This window comes from Microtus oregoni, unplaced genomic scaffold (genome assembly GCF_018167655.1).
Source record: "Microtus oregoni isolate MIOR12 unplaced genomic scaffold, Mior012 000029F_ref0000214, whole genome shotgun sequence".
In the NCBI taxonomy this organism is placed as follows: domain Eukaryota; kingdom Metazoa; phylum Chordata; class Mammalia; order Rodentia; family Cricetidae; genus Microtus; species Microtus oregoni.
The window spans coordinates 13,373,359-13,395,387 of NW_024543088.1; the positions used below are offsets into that span (position 1 = coordinate 13,373,359).

The 22,029-nt window shown below is 42.7% G+C and overlaps 1 pseudogene; it reads left to right on the top strand.

Annotated features, from left to right (window-relative positions):
• Positions 1–3,347: 3,347 nt before the first annotated feature.
• On the top strand, positions 3,348–6,599 carry LOC121464670 (annotated as a pseudogene).
• Positions 6,600–22,029: the final 15,430 nt, after the last annotated feature.

The following is a 22,029-nucleotide window of genomic DNA, read 5'->3' on the forward strand; positions in this document are numbered from 1 at the left end:
TTACCATGGAAGAAAATGTTTCCTAAAGCATAGACTGTTTTCCTCTCAATTCCAGTTTGGGAAACTGCAAATGAATTAGCGGAGATACAGGCAGATGGACTTAAGTGAAGGTCAAGAAAAGCAATGGCTAATGACACTTTACATTCAGTTTTGAAAAATCATCTTTTGTTAATTGCCAGAGTGAAACGGTCCATGACGGCAGAGAATGCTTCCAAGGGAGGTCAATTCAAAGCGCAACATAATAGCTCTGCAATATTTCAGACTTTCAAAAATGCTTACGAATGTTACAAAATAATGTTAGACTGTATCACAAACCACCAGTGTGCAGTTCTTGCAGTTTAAAGCGAGGCTTTGCTGCCCCGTTTCTTCACTAGGAAAAATAAGAATTGCTGAAGGATAACAAAATAGATTATAAGGGAATTTCCACCCATGGAGTATTTCTTGTAATATGACGAAACTGCAGAAGAGGCTTGGTCTTGATAAAACCCTGAACAACAGCCAAGAAAATGGCCTCCCAAGGGCAAAAGAAAATTCCCTATAATTCATTTTGTAAAGATCAAACAAACTAATGGATAGGCAATTACTGACTTGTATGTATGTTTATAAAATATAAGGTAAGATCACAGTTATTATTAAAAATTGAATTTTCCTGGAACTTAACAGTTTCAAATTACTGAAAGGGCAAAGAAGGCCAGAAGCCAGAATGAAGGCAAGGGAGAGTGGGCTCCAGTAACTCAATTCTCAGGTATGCTTTTGTGAGTTGTGTGTGCGTGTGTGTGCGTGTGTGTGTGTGTGTGTGTGTATGTATGTATGTATGTATGTATGTGTATGTATATGCACAGATCTTATACAATTCAAAGTGTTGAAAATGAAGACCGGGCTAGGTACTGGTGCTAGATGGATCCTTGACTGATTTATAAATTGAGATCCTGTGCTCCTAAGCAGTTCCAACTATGGTTTGAGATGAGCCCCAGCCCATGGAATAGGGATGTATGGGCTGACCTTAAAGCCCACCCGTAGGAGATGCATGGACTTCCCAGTGTAAATGAGGCTCCAGCCCACACAGACAACAGCGGACCCAGAAAGCCGCCAGCTGCTTGGCTAATCATATTATTGCCCTGCATTACCTTCCCATCTTTCCAGAATAGAATTTGTCCTGGGGTGTGTGATCTGCATGGCTGTGTCTTTATTCTGTTTACTGACAGACTTCTTCACCTCCTCAGGGCTCACCCCTTCTCCTCCCAAACACCACGTTACTTTATTCCTGTCTGTACCCGGTCTGCCGGCAGAGCACCACGATATCTGAACAGCCCCCACAGTGAACCTGTATGTTCTGATCTTTGAAAGATTTCTTCCATGACAATCTGTTTAGACTGTTACATTGCATCAGTAAACATATGAGGCTTTCTGCTGTGGAGCCAGTTACTAAAGCAAAACTTTTTTTTTTCATTTGCTTGAAATAATCATTATTATTATTTGAAAATGACCTTTGGGGAAATAAAGTAGCTGTCTCATCAGACTCATCAAATTGTTTAACCACTTGCAAGCCCTGAGACTCTGAGCCATTTAACCTCCCTAAGCCTTGGTGCTTCCAATATGGATGCTGAGCATGTATTTCTGAGTTTACAGGAGAGATCAAACAAAGGCCACGAAGCGCTCTTAGTCTTCTCCAAGCTCAACCTGCAGGATTCTTTGCGGCTACTTTTTATAACAGAGATGGTGTTTCAACATCCCCCAGGCTAAAATTAGCCTGACACTGACAGCTATCATTTCACATATATACATGCAAACTCATCTGAACGTTAAAAATATTTCAAATAATTTTGTCTACATGCTTGATAACCGGAGGAAGACGATAGCATATTTTAAATAGGCTGTAAAGATGAAAGAAAGAAAGAAAGAAAGAAAGAAAGCTTGAGAAAGCTGATACAAGGCAAGAACTGGGAGAAAAGAGCAAGAATGCCTCAGGAATGTGAGCATGCTTGGAGAGGCCCATGGATGCTGGTGTGTGCACTTAAGTGCTGCTGTTATCCTTTGCCACGTCAGTTCTTCTAGACGACTGTTTTTCTCACCCTATGCAATAGTTACTTTTCTTGTCATTGTAACCAAACAACTGACTAAAAGCAACTTATGGAAGGAAGGGTTTCTTTAGGATCCTGGCTCAGAAGAATGCAGGGCGTCTTGGCAGGAAAGCTGTGGCATTTGGAATCACCAGGAAGCAGAGGCTGGGGACACCATCCGAATTCTCCTTTCTTTTTATTCATTTTGTAGCCTTCACCCGTGCAATGGCATCATCCACATTTGAGGTCGGGCACCCACTGCCCTCAGAACCCAAGGTGTGTCTCACTGAAGCTGGAGGTATTTGATGGTCAGTCTTTCTATGGCAGCTGCAAGGGCTTCTGTCAGCTCAGGCTGACACTGACAATTAGTCACCACAATTCCCCCACCATCAACGTGTGGGACTCTCTTAAACTGTGACTTTCCACCCCGGAGTCCTAGAGTCTTGTGATGACATCATAATGGGAAAAAGAATACAAAGTCTTAACTATTCTACCACTGCTCAAAAGGTTCAGAGTCTCTCTTCAGAGACTCATGGCTATCTCACACTGAGAGCCCTTGCGAAATAAAAGCTACATAATTTCAACATATAAGAGCCAACATTCCCACCCCAAAATGAGGGGAGGAGACCGAGTAAAGACCAGATTTTAAATTGCCCACAATCCAGTAAGTAACCCCTTAGTCATGCTCCTGTAACTGCCTGCCCGTGCCCTATAAATAATCCCAGTTGTCTCACTGATTCACCAGGCTTGGGAGGATTCATTCCTTTGGTTACCATTGGTGTCCTATTTGGGCTGAAATGATGTTCATTCATACAATAGGGCAAAACCAGGACACAATTCATCCAGACTCAAGTAATCTGTGTGTGTGTGTATGTGTGTGTGTGTGTGTGTGTGTGTGTGTGTGGTGCAGTATTCACTAGCCACCACCATTACCCTGCACACTCTCCAAGTGCCAGCCACCTGACTCTAACTTCATCTCCCTGCCCCTTGTGCACTTGCTTTTTGGCCTTGTGTGTATTTTGCTTAATTTATTTATGGTTTTCTCCCTCACCTCACCTAGATTTCAGGAGAGTGTAGACTCTGTTGATTCCAGTATATCCTTGGTAACCCCACCCATGGTTAGCCAGCTGCTGGTAGACACAGATCACGAGAACCAGTAACCCAACCTTCAGAAGGGAGACTGTGTGAAAATGACTCACACATGGGATATTGGAGTTTAAGGCATTTCTTCTCTGTCTCCCCAGCCTTCTACATGCTTACTTTAACACACTGTCTGGGTCACTGACTATGGCCTATGAGACATCCCCACAGACATCAACTGGTAATGTTGTAATCACTACGCAAGTAGACGGAGGAGACAAAGCAGAAATCCCATTTGGTTGAAGATGGAAGTTAATGCTTCACCACCACACATACTCAGCAAAATAAGAGCAACCTATCAGCCTCTTAAGGCAACTGTCAAATAGAGAGCTCTCGACGTATTCAATTCTATAGACGATGCCATGCAGCTACATCAATAAACAAGTAGCCCTACATCACGTGAACACAGCAAAAACATTAAAGCTAACGCTCCCCCAAATGACTTTTCTTCAAGTTCTCACAACAGAATCTTCCAGCATCAACAGTGCTGTGTAACTGAATATTATCAAATCTCAGGGAAGTTAATTCTCATGGCATGACTACGTGACTCCATTTCTTATCTGCCTTCAGCTCCAGGCCTCACTGTGGGCTTACCTTTTATATGTAGCTATGCCAGATAACTCTAGCACAGCCCTGCATAGATCATGCAAACCGTTCAGAAAATATACAAAAGATAAAAAGTCATAGAGATCTGTTTCCTCCCACATTTTAAATACCCCTCTAATTTCATATGTTAATTTAGAAATACCCTCAATTTCATCATGTTGGGTTCTCTTTGTCATCATGCTAGTCTGGATATTTGGAAGAAATTCTTCTCTTGGGCATTAGACTCGTTAAGGAAATAATGTCTCCAATAGCATGAGATCCTCTGTATGGTGCTACTGAGAAAACCTCAGAGATAAATGACAGACATTCCAGGGGGGTCAGAATGACCTAAGGCTATGCATGCTGTTTGCGCTTTGGGTAGATGACTTTCTTTCCTAGTCTTGAATACAATATTTAAACATTTGTATTCCATGTTTCCATCTTTTAAACAGGACAGAAACACTTGCCAAGTAATATTACCTTTGGTGGTGGGGAAGGAAGAAGTTTTAAATGGCTTTAACTTTTTTTTTAATCCTCTTTTCCCTTTGATAATGGATAACTTACAACAGCTTTCATCTTGGGAAAATAATCTTCTTACAGTTAATAGAATTTATTTTGATTTCAGATAAAGATATTCATATTAAAAAATATTATAAAAATTACAAAGCATAGTAGCAATTTAGTTTTTCATAATACAATTATTATTGTTGCCATTATTATAATCATTATTATTATTTAGACATTTCTATAGTATTTATATCTGCATAAATACTATGGTAACCATATTACCCATGAATCTAATGTATAGTTATGTGTATATGCATATTCATGGTAGAAATGTCCCCATAGTCCTACTACCAGTGCACAAATATATCTCCCTAACTCAGTAGTCCATCATTATGCAATCACTTTACTTTAATATATTATTATTGGATGATTGCGTCATGTGTGACTTGTTTTACAAGAATTTTTCTGAACTGCCGATGCCTAGGCACATGTGTGGCTCTGTGTGCTGAGGACTCTCATGCCTCCATGGTTTCAGTTCTACCTGCTCACCATTAGGGTAGTGAGGCACAGACTATAGTACTCGACAATTTCATCACAGTGGCAATGCTGATGATAAAGGGTCAACATAATCTCTGCTTGATTTTAAGCAAAGGAATGAAAGTCATTTTGCCCAGTATAAAATAAGGAGTCTCTTTTAAATCTCTGATTTGTGTGTGTGCACATATATGCATGTTTATGTGTATATGTGCAGATGAACATGTTAGACCAGCTGTCATTGCTTAGGTGCTCTCCATCTGGGTAGAGTTAGACTCACTCACTGGCCCAGGACACGATGAGTAAACACATTCTGCTGGCCAGGGATGTCAGGAATCTGCCTTTCTTTGCCTCCCTAGTGCTAGAGTCTCAAATATGCACCACTACGCCAGGCTCTCTTCTCTTCTCTTCTCTTCTCTTCTCTTCTCTTCTCTTCTCTTCTCTTCTCTTCTCCTCTCCTCTCCTCTCCTCTCCTCTCCTCTCCTCTCCTCTCCTCCCCCCTCCTCTCCCCTCCTCTCCCCTCCTCTCTTCTCTTCTCCAACCTTCCCTCCCCTCCCCGTTCCTCTCCTCTCCTCTCTTCTCTTCTCCCCCTTCCCTCCCCTCCCCGCTCCTCTCCTCTCCTTTCCTCTCCTTTTCCCCCCTCCTCTCCCCCTCTTTCTTTCTTTTTAACATTGGTCCTAGGAGTTGAACTCTGTTCCTCAAGCCTACGAGGATAGTACTTTATCCAGGGACTGCTCTCCTCATCCCAGATCTTCAACAGGCCCCGCCCCTCAGGCGGTGCCTTCCGGCCTCCTGCACGCCAGGCTTGGAATTGCCTGCTGTCCCGGGACTCCCGCAGCTGCTGCTGTTAAGGCTGATGGTGCTCCAGCTCTCGGCGGGGGACTGCCCGTGCTCTGACGCTGCGCTCTGCCGACCGATCCGCCATCGCCCCGACTTCGAGGTGATGTCTCCCTGAAGGACATCATTGATCCTACCTTCAGAGCATCGTGGATAGCTCAAAAAGTTAATTTGGCCAAAATATAATATATGGATGGAATTAATATAGACATAGAACAAGAAGTCAATTGCTCATCACCTGAATATGAAGGATTGACGGCTTTGGTCAGAGAAACCACTGAACGTTTCCATCGTGAGATCGAGGGATCACAGGTAACCTTTGATGTAGCTTGGTCACCAAAGAACATAGACAAAAGGTGCTATAATTACACAGGAATTGCGGGTGCCTGTGATTTTCTCTTCGTCATGTCTTACGATGAGCAAAGTCAGATCTGGTGAGAATGTATTGCAGCAGCCAGTGCTCCCTATAATCAGACATTAGCTGGATATATTGACTACATCAAGATGGGCATTAGCCCTAAGAAACTCATAATGGGTATTCTCTGGTATGGTTATGATTATATCTGCTTGAATATATCAGAGGATGACGTCTGCACCATTGCAAAGGTCGCTTTTCGAGGGGCTCCTTGCAGCGATGCTGCAGGACTTCAGGTGCCCTACAAACTGGTCATGAAGCAAGTAAATAGTTCTGTTTCTGGAAGCCAGTGGGATGAGGACCAGCAAGCTCCCTATTATAACTACAAGGATCCCGCTGGCCGTTTTCATCAAGTGTGGTATGATAACCCCCAGAGCATTTCACTAAAGGCAGCATATGTCAAAAACTATGGCTTGCGGGGCATTGGCATGTGGAATGCAAACTGTCTTGATTACTCAGAAGACACTCTAGCCAAAGAGCAAACAAAAGCAATGTGGGGAGCCTTAAAACCATGGTTGTGATGGAGAGAGAGGAGCATCTTTTGTCAGACTATTAGATTTTGCAAGAATGAGTTGTATAAGTGAGTCTAATTTCATGCAAAGATAGAAATGTATATTTTTTCATGTTGTCATAACTTACCTATTGGTATACTCAAAAAACAGGTAAAAAATAAATTTTTATTTGAACATAAAAGATAAAAAAAGAAAGAAAAAAGGAGAAAATTAAGAGCAAAGGAGAATTTTGGACATATGACAAGCTATGCTCGGTTTTCTTGCTAATATCCTGGAAAATACCATTTTTCTCAACTGAACTTTGAATCTGTGAGTGGCAGATGTTCTCTGAGGGAAATCTGCCCTGGCTTACTTCCACTCTAGACTTCCTTCGTGGTGTTTTCTTATGGCAGGAAGATTAGACCTTGGCTCAGCTTACAAATTTGGAGAGGAATAACAATCACTGTCCTGGAAAGGCTGACATTGTGTCCCTGGTACTCAGACTTGGGCCACTTATGTCACATGCTAGTCCTTAAGGTGTAACCAAAGCACACCATCTCCTTCCCTCCTGTGAAGACTAAATGTGTGTGACTGATTGGCTTCAGTTGTGGTATTGCTTGCCTGAGACTGTTCTCAGCCACTCCCAGAGAACAGAACTGAGGCCGTCATCAATATTTGCCCTTGGCCAGTGTCTCTCTCTTGGTGGAGAAATGAGGAGGGTTTTCCTCCATCATAAAAGCAGTCACCCAACAGGTGGCAAATCCAGGCTTTTCATTCCTAATCTCAGTTTAATCGCTAAGGCACTCCATTTATCTTCACATTGATGTGTCTATTTATCTTTCCTTTATCATATGAAAATATTCCTGGCCCATTTGGTGGGCAAGTTGGCCTATTTATTTGATCTTCCTTCTGCTTTAAATCACCATCCATCTTTTCCCTTTTATTCCGGCCTATTGCCCTCTGAGCATCCGGCAGTGCTACATATAGATACTGCAGGACCTTCTCTCGTAGGTGCAGTAGGCTCTATGCACTGTGGAGAGGTTCCAGCTCCTGAAGACAGAGTTAGGGAGTGAGTGTAAACTGCTGTGTGTAACCGTGGAATTCTGAAATGATGAATAATGCGGGCAACACGTGGATAGTTGGGTAGTTCTAGTGTCGGTTTAGTGCCATGAGAATTGAAGAATGCCAGCCTGGAAGGCTCTGTGTTGTGAAATGATGAGTTATCTCACTGGACACATCAATAACAAGCTCGATATTGATAGAAGTTAAGTAATTTAAACGCGCACTAGTCAGCCAGCACTGCCGCGATAAAACACCATACAGTAGGACTCAAGCAGCAGGGACTTATTTCTTTTGCTTCTGGAGGTTGTAAGTCCAAGAAGGTGGCAGTAGATGGGTGGTGTGTGTGTGTGTGTGGGGGGGTCCTTTTGGGTCCTGCTTTATGCTTATGCACGCTTAGTTGTCCTCACGTGACCTCACGCGGCAGAGAGAGAACGCGCTCCTCTTCTTTTCTAGTGATGCTAAGTCCAGCGCAAGACTTCACTTTACAGTAATCAAAGGACCAGGTTCCAGCACTTTGAAAGCAGGGCTTAGCCACATGAGCTTTAGAGTTGTGCAAAGGTCATAATACACCCTTGGTTTGTGTGTAAATAAGGATCAAAGCCAAGACCTCCAGAAACCACAGGAAGCTACCTTTCTAGACCAAAGGGTCAATCTAATTTACATCACTTACCTTTGAAGACCGGGTGTGTGTTTCAGCTTTACAAAGAAAGCTGAAATAAAGGTAAGGGTGGCAAATCCAGCAGAGCCCAGAAAATGAGGCTGACAAATTGTCCTAGTTCTGGATAGTTAGATCTGGTGTTAGAACTTCTCTGTGGCAGCTGAGGTCCATCTCAGAGCATTTTCTCTGTGCATTAGTGGTTATGTCTCCTAGCAGCACCCCAAATAGGGTATTTTAGAGATGTTCGATGAAAAATATAGCCATGCTTTGAAATAAATTTATTCTGGGTGCCGTTCAGCTTGTATTTCTTCAGGCGCAATCAATAGAGTGGTTGTGGAAATTCTTTCCGCTTCAGTCTGTGGTGACTTGTGACATTTGTTTCTATGCTTTGCAGCAAAGGGAATCAAGGGTTGCTACATGTCACGAAGGCAAAACCAATTCCAGCCTCCGGTGCTGCTCTCTCCTGAGGTCGTCATCCTCACCAGGGTGCGTGAGGGGTGCAAGAAGACCTTAACCATTGTTCCTGTTCTCATCCTTTATGGCCTGGAAATACCAGCTGTGTTTTCTAGTTAGCTGATCTGTCCAACACTCGTGCTTAAGGCTTAACGAGCAGTAGATGTTATAAATGAAGATCAAGATAAATTTATTAAGATAAATTATATTAATATACAAAACCATACAGCATTGACTACTCCAGTAGGTATTTTACAGCCGTTTGATTTAGCATCTCTTCAGGACGCTCTCCATAGAAGTAACTCCTCATCCTTGATACAGAAAAAGTAAACATGCGCTTCAACCTCACTGATGTTTGTGTTGCCCTGGAAAATGTTCAAGGGACCCATATACGCCCCAGAGGGACACAGGCTGGTTGTTCTTTTTATCTAGAATGCTTAACCTGAAGCCTCTTGAAGGCTTGATTTTAAAACTATTTATAACTGCATTATAAGATTTCTTAGGATGGACTTCAAATCTGAATGCAAAATTCACCTACGTTATTGTACTTGAAGGCCATTTTATACACTGTCATCAGCATTGCGTGCTTTGAACTGCGCTCATCACATGAGTGCTGGTATGGGGTTTTCAACGTCTGGCATCACAATTGATGCTTGGGAAGTTTGGAATTTGGGAGGAATTTTGGTTTTCAACTTCTGGATCAGACATACTCAGTCCACACTTGCATTTACAATTGTGGCTATGTTGTTCATTAAGAGAATGATGCTACTGGCAAAACCATAGCCTGCAGTCACAGAATGGGAGAAGTGCCCTATGTCATAGAACTTGTATATAACTGATGTGTTTCAAAGTGACTACATCTCTGGTTTTTCTAATTATGGAAACCAAAAATTCCTTCTTTTCAAACTTTTATTTATTTTTTAAGACAGGGTTTCACTATGCAGCCTTGGCTAGCTTGGAACTCGCTATGTAGACTAGTCTGGCCTAGAACTCAGAAAGATCCACCTGCCCCTGCCTCTCTGGTACAGGATTAAAGGGTGTGCTACCATGTCCAACTTTATTTAAACCTTTGAGACCTCGATTTCTATGATCTGCACCAAAGCAAACCCCAGGATAAAGTGTTTGATATCTAGAAGAACAGTACTACAAACATCTGACTTTCAAAGGTCCACTTGGCTGAGCTGGGATGACGTATTTCCAGGTTGAAAACTAAAGGCAAAGCACTGGGGTAAATGATGCTTCGTGTACTTTGGAACTCAGATCGTCTAAATATCAAAGAAAGAGCCTGGGCTCATACACTTGCAGTGTATTGCTTAAGTTTCATCTGCTGACCCAAGCTAAAGTCATCTGAGTAGAGGGAATCCCATTGAGAAAAGGCTATCAAACTAGCCTGAGGGCATGTCTGCAGAATCATTTTGTTGATTGATCTTTGATGTGGAAGGGTGTAGCCCACTGTGGGAGGTACAACCCCTAGGAAGGCAGACTAGATAGATATAAGACTGCAAGCTGAGCAAGCCATGAGGAGCAAGCCAGTAAGCAGCATTTCTCCACGGCCTCTGCACCACCTCCTGCCTCAAGGTTTCTGCTGTGAGCGCCTGCCTTGACTTACCTCGGTGATGAACTGTGATTGGCATGTATAAGCTAAATAAATCTTTTTCTCCCCAAGTTGCTTTGGTTATGGTGTTTTATCACATCAACAGAAACCTGACTATGACATTCAGGGTGACAGTTCCTTCCAATTTTCAATAAAATCATACAAGAAAAAGATGATCTTCAAATGAACCCATTAATTCTGAAAGAAAACGGGAAAAATCAGTTATTTCTAAGTGTTACCCTTCCTGTCACCACTCAGCGCTCCCAAAATGCCCAAAGTGACTAACCAGAAGCTTTGCATGACAGATGAGTAAACCTCTCCACCTCTTGCTAATGCTAACACTGGTACAAGCAGACATGTAATGATAAGAGAGACTGAATGGTAGTGACTAGGGAAGTGAGGACCATTTAAAAATATTGGTTTCTATCTGCCTCCTCCATGGCTGGCAGTGGGAAGAGTAGAAATTTTTTGCAGAGTCCATGTCTAGGACTTGCACGCTTAAGGGATTAGATGGTGGTCCACTCCTCCCAATATGAGATTCAGATGGCCAGGCAGAATGGCAGGAATGTAAACCTTATTGCTAAGAGTTCGACAGTCAGTAAGGGCAGGGACCAGACTGCTGGGCAGTGACTGTGGGTGAATTCTGTTTTTGTTGCCCTTTCATGTTATGTCCAAGAAGTCAACACACCAACCAATAGCTGTCAGGTCCATTGCAGAATTGCAAAACTTATATGGTAGATGTCAATACCTGCCTCAAAAGTCATGTCTGAAGGAAGGAAGAACTGACAGGTTTGAGCATCTCCCCAGGGACCATCTGTCAAGTGGCTAACCTGGACAATGAAGAGACAGTCCTCCCAGAGCACAGGGAAGGGCTGCAGACAGAGTCTTAAACAAGCAACTCCCTGTACTCCCAGGTTGAAGAGCCCTTGACAGTAGCTATACATGTGAGTTCAGGGCTCACCCTCCTCTTCTCTCTAAAACGGAAGCCTTACTGCAGTGGTGGTGTTTTCTCTCTGCCTCTGTGAATTGGCAGTGTTACATGTACCCTTTTGCTAAGCCATGAGGAACTACATTTAGATCTAACAGAGAAAAATGGCCTAACTTAGAGATTCTGTAATTAAAGTGGAAAACAGCAGCTAGATGAGCCTTAGTGTGGTCTGTCTTCACAGGGAAAGGATGGCAAGCATTCTGCAAGGTAAATGTCTATTTTTGTTATATTAGCAGGAACAATTTTGGAAATCTTTGTAAACACATTACAAGGTGCTAATGGATGCCAGGCAGTTAGAGGGCAGAAACAAAGCAAGTGGTATTTAACCCATACTTTGTTCAGCCTGGCATCTAACTGGAAACTCAATTTCCCACATTTAAATCCCATGTTCTGTCTGCAAGAATGGGTCCCTCCTGGGAGAATGTCCAAGTAAATACTGCTTCTTCAAATCCATTAAATCTAAGGAAGGCCACATGGGTGAAGCCAACCAGTAAAGGCTCTGGGAAGCTTTGTTGGAGTTATTGAAAAATGGATCCTACATTGATTTAAACTAGGAATGTCGATTGCTCGTACAACATGAAGTCAGAACTACTGCACTACTGCTGGCCACCCCAAAGGGAGCCAACATACAGCTTACTGAAGCAGAGAAATAAAAGAAATTATTTCTAGAATTATTATTAATAATTAATATTATTAGTGTTAATTAATGATGTTAATATTAATTCTATTCCTAGAGTTCCTAGATCTAGTTCATAGCTTTAGACAGACAAACCAACTTTTCAATTGTTTTGAGTCGATAGGCTTCTTTGTGTGTTTAAGCGAGATTGTTAGCCTTCTGTCACTTTTGAGCAAAGAATTCTTAATTCTTTCAAATGGTCATCTAACACAACTTATTTTTTAAAGACTTCTATATTTCTGAATCCCAATATGTGTTTGTTTCAAATACAGCATTTTAGGACAGGAATTGTTGATTAAGGAATTGACTGGAGGAAATCATGTTAACCTGAAATAACATTAAAACATAGCAAAGGTTGTGAAGATCTGAATTAGAAAGCAACCCCCCTCCCAATAAAGTGCTAAAGTACCATCATTTATTAGTATTTGTAGCCCACCTGTGCGTTTGTTTGTATTAGGAAGCACTATGCGATAAAACTTTGAAAGCAGCTAAAAAGATAAAGATCTGAATAGCAATAACAATTAAGGGGAGAGGAAGTGATGTGAAAGTCACAGGTTGGGTCTGCACTCCAGTGCAGCAGAGAATTGGTCTTCACCTGCTGAAATGACAAGCCACAGTGGAGATTAAAGAGCGCTGTGGTATGCCTATGGTGAAAGAAAGATGTCGTCAGGTGACCCTGCTCCTAACAGTGACACCACTGAGCTCGCCATGTAGTTAAGTCAAGTCTTCAACAAAAACTTCACAAAAATGCATGAAGGCCCTTTCTGTGGTTTCTAAGAAAGCTGATCCTTCACGAAGTTCCAATCAAGGCGATTGGAAGAGGGCTTTGATGGAATAAAGACTATGCAGGCCCTTTCTACCCTTCTTCAGTTATGAAGCATATTTGAGAATGTTTGGAGATTATAATCTAGAGCAGAGGTTCTCAACCTGTGGGTGGCAAACCCTTTGGGGGTCACATGTCAAATATCCTGCATATCAGATATTTACATTACAATTCTTTTTTGTTGTTTTTGTTTTTGTTTTTCTAGACAAAGTTTCTCTGTGTATCTTTGGTGTTTGTCTTGGAACTAGCTGTTGTAGCCCAGGCTGACCTTGAATTCACAGAGATCTACCTGCCTCTGCCTCCCAAGTGCTGGGATTAAAGGCATGTGCCACCACTGCCCGACTACATTACAATTCTTAACAGTAGCCAAATTATAGTTACGAAGTAACAATAAAATAATTCTATGGCTGGGAGTCACCAGGACATGAGGAACTGTATTAAAGGGTCGCAGCATTAGGAGGGCTGAGAACCACCGCTCTAGAGAGAGGGTGTCCTGTCTCTTGAGACTCATTCATCATAGCAGTCAGATGGTTTATAAACGCTTGCAGTTAAGATCACACAGCGGCTTGATACATGGGGTACACAGCTAGAATTCTAGCTACGGGAGGCTGGGGAGGATGCTGGTTTTGAATCTGAGTCCAAGATTGGTGTGTGTGTGTGTGTGTGTGTGTGTGTATGTGTGACAGAGAGAGAGAGAGAGAGAGAGAGAGAGAGAGGACTTTTCTGTTGTTTTTAAAAGATTGTCTTCATCCTTTAGCTTCCATTCCAGCCCAGATGTTTCCACTGGACTTCTGCTTTGCCCTCTGGTTATGCTGCCTACTGGGGATTCATTGCCACACTTTTTTAAATTACTTGGTTGTGTTAATTTTTCTAGGTTGTCCTATGGTTTTTAATTAATCTAAAATAAATCCTGTGTGCTATACTCTCTCCTCTATTCCCAAGTCTCCTCACTTACCTCTGAAATTTGTTTTATTTTCCTTAGTCCACTCACACCTGTCACACCATTTCCTATACAATGGGAAGGCCTGGCCAATGCCTCCCACACTACCCAGAATCTGGCCTCCCAGCTGGCCAGGGTCCTCTCAGCTCCATGGCAGGGCACATTTAGCATTTCCAGCCTTCACACCCCACTTCTGTTTGGCCCACAAGAGGTATGTAAGGAATGGGTGAACATTTTTGGCTCCCTCTCAAAATATATACATTAAAGTCCTAACCACCAGCACTTCGAAATGTGACCTTGACCTTCGAATGAACCACTGTATCCAGTTAATATTAGTCATTCTAAAGCAGGCTCCTAACCCAACGTGACTAGTGCTCACAGCAGCAGAATCCCAAAGAGAACACTAGACACAGGAAGGACAGCAAAGTATAAGTAAAGGCAGAAAACTTCAGGATGATTCTACAAACCAGGGAATGACAGAGATTGCCTGGGAGCCACAGAAGCCAGGAGAAGGGTTCATGGCAGAGTCTGCTGTACCTCTCAGCGAGAGCTAGTCCTGCTTCTACCTGGCTCTTGGGCTTCCAGATTACAGAACTGGACATCAATCCGTGTCTGTTACTGAACCACCCAGTCTTGCGCAGTTCCTAGTTCAGGCAGCTCCAGCAGAAGAGCACAACAGCCACCTCGGTTCCTTACGTCGTATTCACACTGCTTTCATAACTTCGGGGCTAAGTAACCGGAACAAAGAGCGCAGCCTGAAATAGCCAATAGCTGGCCCTTTACAGAGAGTTTGCTGGTTTGCAGCTTGTCTGATGGGTAGGCTGGGAAACAGGTGGTGTCTTTTCTGAAAACTGCCTGCTGGTCATTACAAGTACTTTTTTCTTCCACAGAGACCGGTGTATGCTCGGCTGATTTGCCTAGGACCAGGAAGTCCTATTCAAATCTCAAGTATAGTGAAAATAGGAAGGCAATTTGTGATCCAGGGCATGTCCTTCAGTTTAATTTTTTATCATCAATGAAGTGTTTATCATAATCTCTTTCCTGTACTTGTATATATGTCTCAATTGGTCTCAGATCCGGAAGAGGGAGCTGTATAAGTCATCGCCCTCCACAAACCTCAGCTTCTTCCTCTTCATGTCAAAACAGCATTGGAAACACAATTTCCTTCTTGAAGTCTCTCCAAAAAGGAAGCGAGCACTGATTTTTTTTTTCATTTGGCCATATCCTCTCTGAAGATGCAATTCTCATGACTCATTCTTAAAACACCACACGGCCACATAAAGCTGCTTGCACTAATGCTCACAAAGTTCAGATTCTTTTTCCAGGCATCTCTGTGTGTTTATGAGTATCTATATTTCCTTTTATGGAATAAACCTAAGTCACTACAGGGCTCTGTAGACAATGAGCTTCGGCATGGACTTTTGCTTGAGGTCTGGTTGGTTTAAACGCTAATTCTATGCTATGCTAATTAAAGGTTTCCCTTCATTAACAGTGAACACCCTCCTAATCCATTGCCAGAAGCTTTATTCACATTGAGAAGAAATAAAAATATTAAAGATGAAAATGACATAGGTAACAAATAGTAGCTTTGCAACTTAGAAAAAATTAATAATAATAAATATAAATAGTATATTTATTTAATAAACATATCTAGCATAATAGATAATACAAATATGTAATATGTGTGTAATATGTATACATATGATAAGAATATCTAGAAATAAACCTAAGAAAAGATAATGTTTCCCCATTGATCTTTGTCAAAAATACTCATAACAACCAGTTTTCTCTGATATCCAAAGGTGGAGGCATGAGAGAAGATGAGTCAAGAGTTAGGAAAGGACTTTGAGAGAACAATCTGGCTTTGAAAAAAAGATGCTCATGAGAAGTAACTGGATGGAGACTTTGGCGTTCTCAGTTTGATCATTTAAAATTCTACACCATAGATGGATTTGGGAGGATAGGCAAGGTGGCCCCAGCAGAATCTGTTGGCTGAAAATAGCTAAAGATATTCAGAAAAGGAATGCATTCTAAGGAAGGTCAGCTGTATTTGAACTCTGGGTCATTGGCAGAGGAGAAATGTAGCCATTGGGAGGACATGGTTTTTCTGGCTTGATGATTGTTGACAAGAGAAGGTCACAACAGAAAGTGAAGGAAGAGAAAAGAACAGTTTCCTAAGGACTCCAAGAGGGCACTGTTCAATAAACAGCATATGGAAGAGGGGAAAGTGGGTGTGGGTAGAGCAGAGGGTGCTCTCCCTCCTCAGGACTTGCAGCTGGGTTCTGAGGCGCATGATGGAACAGCCTGGAGTCGAAGGAAGCAAAGAGGTGAGTGTAACACTCAGCCTCAGTGTGTCTGGAGATTTTGTGCTTCATGATGGGAAACCCTGATAGATAACACCACAAAGTCTCACATGGACTATAACACCAGAAAGAAACACCAGTGCCTGCCACCACATGCCCAACAAATCCATGTTCCCCATGCCTTACCCTACCAAGACTCCTAGCACACAAAGACTTAGAGACTTACTGTGGTCAGAAATTGTAGGACTTACAGCTTCTAAAGGTGGGAACCCAATCACAAAGAGAGGATGTTATTAAAATTACTGCTTCTACTTGTGAAGATGTCATAGAGGCATGAGCACTAGGTGAGGACATGTTAGATATCAGCTGTGTGGCCTTGGTCAAGTTACTCAAGTGCTCTGGCTTTGCTTCTTGTATTAAAAGAATGGGATCTTTCCAGCGGTCTGGCAAGGCCATCATGGAGCTGACTTAGAAGCATATGTGGGCCGGCCGGTGGTGGCACATGCCTTTAATCCCAGCACTTAGGAGGCAGAGGCAGGCGGATTTCTGTGAGTTCGAGGCTAGCCTGGTCTACAAGAGCTAGTTCCAGGACAGGCTCCAAAGCCACAGAGAAACACTGTCTCGAAAAACCAAAAAAAAAAAAAAAAAAAGAAGAAGCATATGTGGGAAATACTCCGCTTTAATAAGGTGTCCTGGAATACTGCAGAGTCTGGTATCCATAAAGGTTTTGAGCACACTGATTTATAGGTTGTATTGTTTCTTCACACACCGCTTCCCGAGAAATAACTTTCCCCGTGTACATAATAGTCATAGCAAAACCTAGGGCTCCTTGAATAGCTGCTTTGAGAGGCATCCATGAATGACTGCATATTCTAAGGGGATACAGCTTGGGAAATAAAGCAATAGCTGGCGCATACGAGAAAGAATTAAGAGGAGAAAAGCCTTGGAGGGCACTGGGAAATGTGGACATAAAATTGTTGGCCTAATTTTTCCAGAAAATGGAACAGTCAGTGTCCAATCTCCTTGGTAGTGATGGCACTATTGGGAAACCCTAACTTCAAATGGCCTGCCAATTTCTGTTTTTTTGTGTCCAAAAAGAGGCATTTTTCACTTCTATGAAGCCGCTGAAAGCCCTTGTTTTATGGTAAAATAAAAGCAAAAGCCTAATTACAGAACATCGCATGTGCTCATACTAAATATATAATGAATGAGAAAGCTTTAAAAGGGCATAATAAACACTTTGATCAAACAAATCTGATTGCCCCCAACAGAAAGGCCGTCCCCATCACTCACTGAGGGGTCCAATTTCCATCAGTAATGATGCTCTGAGGTGAGGATTTCTTCTCACAGATCTCAGAGATCACAGCACTTCCTTTAGCCAATAACGGGTGACTGTTTATGAGCCTGGCAGTTAACATACACAGAGTGGAGGGTAGGGCTAGCTTAAGTCCAAGAAGTCACTATGCATAGTGACTTCAGAGTGTGTTTTCTCCTTTAGGGTCACACATTCACAGGAGTCTGTGGCACCTTTGGCTTTCACCCTTTTTCCTATCCTGTCCCAGGGTTCAAGCTGTTTTCCTTAGGTGAGAAAAGTAGGACCATTCTTTTCCTTAATGCCAAGCTAGTCTTTTCCTAAGACTCGGTGAGATCAGATCTACGTGAGTTCTCAGGAAATTCTACCCAAGCACCTGGCCTAGTCCTTGGCAATCACCCACAGCTGGACAATTTTCTCCATTTCTATTATTTCCTTTACATTTTTATTACATTTATTACAAGTACACACATGTGGAGGTCAAAGGACAGCTAGTGGGAATTAGCAGTCTCCATGTGGCACCCAGAGATTGAACTCAGGTCCTCAGGCTTTGAGGCAGGCACCTCTATATGCTCAACCATCTTGCAAGCCCTCTCTTTTACTTTTTAAATGTCCTCCCTGACTCAACTCTGGAAGGATAGATGCCTTGGGTCCCCATGAAGCCCCCCTTTCTATGTTACCCCAGAGAGCTGCTCCCCTGCACTAGCCACATGTGGCTATGGATCACTTTGGCTGCGGCTTATACATGCTGAACACACATTCTACTGCGAAAATAATATATTAAGAATTCTGTGTGTCAGTTATTTGATGAAATGATACCTTTTATTTCACCTGTTGTTTTTCTTCTTAATTTTCTTTCTTTTGTTTTTTTCTTATTTAAAAAACAAGACCTTGGCCTTGTACCCACAGTTCTCATGTCACCTCGAATCACAAAGTTGTGCCACCCTAACCTTTCTTGACTTAAAAAAGAAATAATGTGCGCGCTAGATCAATTTAAATAACATGAGTAGCTCGACTTAAACTCCCACGGGTGGTACTAATGCAGCGCCTTAAACTCTAAACCTCCCTGGTCTTCATCAGAGACCCCACCCCACTCCCCAGATGACCTCCACATCTCCAGGCCTACATTATTTTTCCCAGTGGGTATAATCACTTAGCAGTGAGCTAGTTAAAACTGGTTCCCTTTGAAGGTTTCTAACTAAAAAGAATTTCTTGACTCACAAAGAGTACTTGGTACCACTCACGGGAAGCATGCTGGTCCTAAAATTATTCCATCAGGAACACAAAGCATGTTTTCGTTATTCTCAGAGGACTTAAAACAAAACAGGCGGAGTGGGGGGTGGAGTGCTCTCAGACACTCTTGCTTGTCTTGGAGGGCACAGTTGGCTTCCTGGATAATTACATCCAGCGTGACATGCAGTGGAATGAAGTTGGTCAGGCATTCAAGGGAGTGTGGAAAGGTTCCTCTGAGAATCTAGAGCTAATAGAAAGGGATGGTGAGGCCGGATGTGTTTTTAGGCCGGATGTGTTTTTCTTGCAGGGAGTTCACAAGCAATATCAATCTAGCCCAAGGGAGCAATGGGGTTGGATACTGTCCAAGGGCTTAGATCAATGGCTCAACTTATCTCCCAAATGTGTTCGCTGCTATTTTTATACTACTGATGGTTTAGTAGGAAAATGGATTCAGATAGAGATACATTCATAGCAAGTCGTCATTGATTGCAGGTGTGTGCAAACCTGACTCTTGATGTCCAGATACCAAGAAGGTGTCTTTGTCACCCACCTCTCCACTACCAGCTCTCGTTTCCTGTCTGTCTGCCCATCGCCTCCATCCTCAAGTTGTAACTGTGGGACCCATTATTTAAAGAAAATAAATTGGGTGTAAAGAGAATGGGGCGGGGACTAGAAGCAGGAAACACAGAAGCCTGGAAGGAATTAGGGCTACTCAGGGAGGCCCAGACCTCAGATGGTGCTGCTCGGCCTTTATTTTGCTTGCTGCCTCAGGAACACTTTTCAGGGCACCTAGTTGGATTTGTCTTATTGTGTCTTATAAATCTTACAGTGCCTCCAGGACTAACTCTCACCACAGACTTGTTTGAATCAAGAGACTGTCTTTGCACAATGCAAATGCTTCTGAGTGTTAAAGGGCTTTTTCTAATTTACACAATGGTGTGAATTTATTTAAGCAAATTGCCTTTCGGCCCTGAACTCACTGCTTTGGCAGTCCCCTTTCAAAATAAAGAGCTGGAAGACTGCCTAGGTGGGGCTGCTCCCCGAGTCCACTGTGCCAGCATTTTAGAGACAAACAAATCTGTGTTGTCAACTCCTTGAAGGCATTTTTATTTGAGGGATGGCAAGTTTGGAGTTCGCTTTACCCAGAGGCAGCTCTCAGATTTCCCCCAGTAGTAAAAATGGTGTTTATGATTGGGTCCATAACCTCTGTCCTGGAGCAGCTCTTGTGGCTCCTCCCCTCCTGGGGATCTGTGGTCAGTTAACAGTGTCTGTGGGAGGGATATACGCTTCTTCAGTGGTATGGCCACTGCTAACTTATGTTTCCACAAACATCCTCTGATCCTGCAAGTAGCCTTAGTGAAATTCATGGGATTATCACTCCCAACCCTCCCCTGCAAAAACAAACAAACAAACAAAACAAAAAACAAAAAAACTACAGACAAGAATAGGAGAACTATTTGTGAAAGGGAAGATCAGCAGGGCTGGGGGAGCAATAGAGAGCAGTGGGGGCAAATATGAAAATATCACACTGAGAGTCATTTCCCTAGTTGGAGTTACTAGTGTTATGGTGAGCACCATGACCAATGGTAACTTGGGAAGGAAAGGGTTTATTTTACTTCCCTATCCTGAATCACAGTCCCTTGAAGGAAGTCAAAACAGGAACTCAAACTAAACTAGGCAAAAACCTGGAGGCAGGAGTTGACGCAGAGGCTATGGAGGGGTGTTGCTTACTGGTTTGCTCCTCATGGCCTGCTCAGCCCACTTTCTTAGACAACCCAGGACCACCTGTCCAGGGATGGCACCACCCACAAGGGACTGGGCTTCCCCCGCATCAATTACTAACAAAGAAAATGCCCCACAGGCTTGCCTACAACTACATCTTATGAAAGCATTTTTCTTTTCAATTGAGATTCCTTTCTCTCAGATGATTTTAGATTGTGTCAAGCTGACATAAAACTAGCCAGGACACCATTATTATAGGTAATAATTATATATGCTAATAAAAAGAGGTGTTTGTTTTTTGTTTTTGTTTTTTTGCTTTTTTTACTGTGAAAACTAGGAAGATTGCTATTGATGGTAGAATTATGGTCTTCTAGTCTTAACTGTGGGGAAGGAAAGGTCCTGTTTGCTAAGCCTGTTGGCGGGTTAGAAAATGACTCATAGTAAATTATCAGTTCTGCTCGCTGTGTAGGAGCAACTGTGCAATTACTGAGAAACCTGAACATCAGGACACTCAATGAAAAGGTGACGTCTCCTCTGCATTTCAATCACTCTGGTGGGAGCTTTCCTGGCTGTCTGCCTTCTCAAGGGAGCCACTGTGGTATTCTGTCACTTCCTCAGATCCCATCCATCAGTTGGGTTACCCTCGTGGGTTCTGTTTCCCCTAGGTCATGTGACGTTTTGGGACATGGTGATAAAGACATTTTGATGAACCAATGTTAGTTGGGCTTCTGAATGTTCCCCTGAGTCCATCTGCCTAGCACTTCCTTGTAAAATCCAGTTTTAGGAAGAACCCTCCATTCTATCCTCATTATTTAACCATCCTCCATGTCTTTGGTTTGTGTCTCTTTTGTCAGCCTCCACCAAGGATGTCACACCAACCCAGCCTGGTTTCAGCAAGAATCCCATTAGGTTGGTTTGTAATCCTCTTGGTAATCTTGGAAGTCTTGGATTACTGACTTTGTACTTCGCTTTACCCAGAAGTTCCCCTTTGTCCAGACTGCTTCAGAGTTGAAAAATCTGCTTAAAAATCTAGATGTCATAGTCCTAACAGAACCTTCTTGAAGCATTCTATTCAACTCTTCTCTGTGTATACACGTATGATGTGCATATGTGAGGGCATTTGTGAGCCAGAGACGCAAAAGGACGATTCTGCTGTTGGTCCTCACCTTCTGCTTTGTTCAAGATAGGGTCTCTATTTTTTGTTTGCTGCTGTGTAAGCCAGAATAGGTGGCTTCCATCCTCCAAGAGAGTCTCATGCCCCTCCTCCCATGCCATAGTAGGAGTGCGTACTTATTGCCCAGCTTTACTTGAGTTCTGGGAATTAAAACTCCAGTTATGATACTTGCATGACAATCTCTCCAGCCCCTCTGGGAGTGTTTAAGAAATGTTTTGATGGAATGCTTGTTGCTCTTCAAGAAGACTTGCCTGATTCTTAGCACCCAGGATAGGCAGCTCCTTACCTGCAGTACTGCCAGATAGACACCCTCTTATGTCCTCAACACACGTGCACACACACACACACACACACACACACACACACACACACTTTAAAAGAAAAGTATTCTGCAAAATATTCTTAACAATGTTCAATTCTAAAAGCTACAGGAAAGATTGTCAATGTTGACTCAAATGTTCTTAATCACAGGTCCAAGTTCACAACACAGAAAATCAACAGTGAAAAGACTTTCTCCAGCAG